Below are 4,125 nucleotides of genomic sequence, written 5' to 3'. Positions count from 1 at the left end.
GTCCCGGGTTAACGATTAAATGAATATTCTAGGAATGATTTTTTCAGAATTTTTCAAAATATATTTTATGTGAGAAAAATGTTGAAAATATTCATTTTTTTTCAATCGCACTTACAAATTGGGTACCACTCTAGATTTTACATCAAAAATAAATCATTTATGAGTACTTCCTTTTCGACGATTAACAATTTAACAAAACAAGCTATACGACTATGTGTAAAAAAAAAGAATCGATTCGTTTATTGCTATTCAATTTCGTTCGTTAATTTCGTTCCTGACTCCATTCATCCCGAATAAAAACTGCAGAAATAAGTGCCTTTTCAGAATATTATTACCAAAAACAAACATTTCATTCCACCAGACAAAAACTATCTTCAGGAGACGTCCGTCTGTCAAATACCATCGACATCCAACACAAGACATGACACGATAAAGTTACCAGACGGACACGACCATAAAAAGATCATCCAGGAGACTTCAGATTCGGTAGAATTAAATAAAGTCAAGCCAGGGCCGGAAACAGAAATCTCATAACGGAACCAACACATAAGAACAAGTGAAGGTAATTAATTATGTTGCCAGTTTTATTTGTTCGTGTAATTTTCCCACCTTCCGGGTAGAGTCACGATAGGCAAGATGCACAAATGAGAGAAGTTTTCCTATCTTTCCTTTCATTCATTCGCTCTTTCTCTTCTTCTCACCTAATGAAAGAACTCGGTGGGAAAGGGTGATGATGCTGAAACGGTTACCAGTAGGATCTGAGCGTGGATAAAAATATCCTTCAACTCGTCCCGTTACCGTGAAAAGTTAAGTCGTTTAAACCCAAAATACGAAACGGGAGCTGTGGGCGTGCCAAATCAACTGGAAAAGTCAGCGAGGGATGAAAAGTTTACAGTCATAAATAACTCGCACCCTGAGCTCAAGCTCGGAAAGTTTTAAAACAGTGAAACAGAACCAGTAATGAGACATTTTTAGCGAAAAAAAAATACGAGCTAAAAGATATTTGTTCAAAAAACAATATCTGTTAGTTACTGATACAACTGATTTATTTGGCGAAAATGTCGTGTGTTGAAGTTTTACTTTTGTTTCGAGTTAGCACTGACTTCGTAGACAATCGTGCATAGCAACCGTAACACTCTGGTAAGAAACTTCTCGTCAGACACTTTTTTTTATCTTCTTCGTCCTTTGCCTTGGGCTTTCTATTGCTTTCACGTCAGCTTTCCAGAAGTGGAGCCGTCAAGGGGTAGTAGAAGAAGAACTGTTGCACTCGAAGCACAATTTGGCATTAGAACGTAAATATTGAATGAAAGATTTTCCTCTGTTGTTTAGGAACCCGAACCCACTGCCACACCCCCCTGGGAGCATGGCCTTCTTCGATGTGATCCTTAGCGACGACCACCGGCGGAGATTATTTCGTGTCCAGAGCCTTAGTGAACATTTGTTTGTTTTGTTGTTTTTTTTCATCTGGATAGCCGGAAGGGGATTCCAACTTCGCATCATGTTCAATCAAAGATGAAGAAAACGACGACGCACATTGATATGATTGGATATAGAAATGTATGTCGGCATGGGGCACCGTAATGCCGTAAATGTGTTTCGTTTATTGTTTTTCCATTTGTTGTTATTCAATCAACCTGATGCAGGAAATTGTGTTGACAGCAAACGCACAGTTCAAACGAAGGGAAGAGAAACTTGATTAACTGCCGGGCGGCAGAGGTCGTATGATATCTGAAAACTTTTCGTTCTTCTTACCTGAAGTCCAAATATTGCTTTTACTCTCCACTTGAAACAAGTATTTAATTATTAAACATTTTCAGAAGTATCAACATCATGTAAATGCTTTTGCAAGTGAAATAATTGGAAGAAATTTGATTGAAAGCTATCCTGATCAAAGTAAGCGATGCAGTTTATAAATGCTTAGCCAAGTCGCTATTCGTTTCTCGAAAATTACCTTTTTGTATTTTTCATTAGTCCAAGATCTTGCTGAAACATCCATTTATCAACACTTTGATTAGGGGAAGCAACAGGACGATGTCATAATCAAGAAATAGTTTTCCCTACCTTCGCTTTGATTACAATTATTCGTTCCATTCGGCAATGACTTTTGCATGGTGCGAATGGTTTCAGCATGATTGTCCTTCACCATAAAATAAACATGTTTTAATCAACCGCATCTCCCATTTCAGAACCTCTTCGTCCACCCCCCCACTCCCCACGCCTGTTGTAAACATATGCTGCTCCACATGAAAAAGGATCCCTCGGTGTCAGAATCGACTGACCGGCCGGGTCACCACTACACTTGTATTGTACTGACAGATCTCCCGGTTGGAATCTAAGGACGATGTGAGGTTTTCCGCAACCACACACTGTCTGGCCATCGGTTCGTGGGCTAAACCCGGGGAGGAGGAAATGGTGTCATTAGCATTCGTTTGTCCGTGATGAAGGCCATTCTGGATGTGTTCCACCCGCCGGTGTGGAGCAACGGTTGATGCATATCACAGGCAAATTAAACACATTCTGTGAAAGTGTCATGTGGCCGGAATTTGGTTAGATTTCTGAGGAAGGAAGAGGAAGGTAAAGGATTTAGGAGAACATTGTTCCGGTAATTTTGTCAACGATTAGTTTCTAGTGGCGTGTAGCAGTCAATGGTTCCACCGACCAGACTTGCATGTAATATGCATATAATGACACAATGATGGACGCTATTTTAATTCGTTGTTGGTTCGCAGATTTGACAATGGGTTTCGCAACTGTGGAAGGTAAAGCCAGAAATTAATGTTCTAAGTTGTTGGAAATAATTTTGAACTTTGCGCATAACGTTGCATTTTGAAATTTTGATTAAGTTTACAAGCAAAATAGTTATGTCAGAGACATAACTGGATGTCGTGAATACGAAAACAACCGACATGTTCCTTAACACTTCCGAATATCAATTAGTTGATCGATTGTATGAATTATGCAAGCATTCCCCTTTTTCACATTTTTCGCAAAAACAAAGATCACATCTCGATTACTGTGAATTTCACACACACAATACATCTGCTCGCAGTGGCGATAGAATCCAAACTGATCCAATTTTTGTTAGGAGGTTTCTTTTTACGTGATTTCGTTTGAAGCTTTTTCACTAATAAGCGGTCCTAACGGCTATAACAATAGGAGCATACAGAATTTTAATGTCGAATATTTCACTTCGCATTAGCATAATTTATTGAAAGAAACTATCAGGATGCTGTACGGGATTCATTGCTGCCTTTCAGAAGGTCCAAATTGTGGAACTCACTACGATATTAAGCACTGTTCGGAACATTTTTCTCGAACAATTCTGATTGGCTGGTGTTGGCATGGGTCAAATGAGACAGGTTTCTCAATAGTGTACTATTGAAATACTTCAATGCTGTTGCTATATACGTTTAAGTTGAAAAATTTCGATTCTATTGGTACACGCAAAGATTGAAATCAGCTTTTTGGCGAAAAAATTAGTTGATTTGCTGATTTTAGTTAGTTATTTTTTAGGACAACTAAAAAATTCTTATATTTGCTAATTCAGATTTGTTATTTTTGAAACCCTTAATAATGATAAATAGTTGGTTGAATTTGCTAATTTTTCAGTTGATTTTGCAACGTTTACATGCTGTCATTTCTTAGCAAAGACACGCTCCACTTTCATTCAACTAATATTTATAGCAAAATCAGCAAAACTATGGGTGTTTTTTACAAATAATTATTAATGATTTCAGTAAAAAATGTTGTTGAATTAAGTGATATTGTTGTTAATTTCAATGAAAATTGACAGTTAATAATAACAATAAACCTTCTTGAGTTAAGTAAAATATATACTGATTCCAACTAATACGAACTGTTAATTTTATCTACAGCCAAAACGAGTCCAATTAATTAATTTATTTTAATTGGAATTGTCAGTTGATTTGATCAATAAACTTTCTTGAGTTTAATAAATTTATTTCTGTTTATAATGTGAATAATTGATTTTGCACTATAAACTAATAGCTGCTTTCCTAAGTTTGTAAAAGGCCTCTTAACAAAAGAAACAATACATATGGGTACGGTCCTGATTATAACTCATTTGATCTAATTTGTTGAATTCTTATGCACTGTAAAAATGAT

The sequence above is a fragment of the Malaya genurostris genome, chromosome 2, assembly GCF_030247185.1.
Source record: "Malaya genurostris strain Urasoe2022 chromosome 2, Malgen_1.1, whole genome shotgun sequence".
NCBI lineage: Eukaryota > Metazoa > Arthropoda > Insecta > Diptera > Culicidae > Malaya > Malaya genurostris.
The sequence above is the reverse complement of the archived record's forward strand: the minus strand, read 5'-3'. Positions refer to the sequence as shown.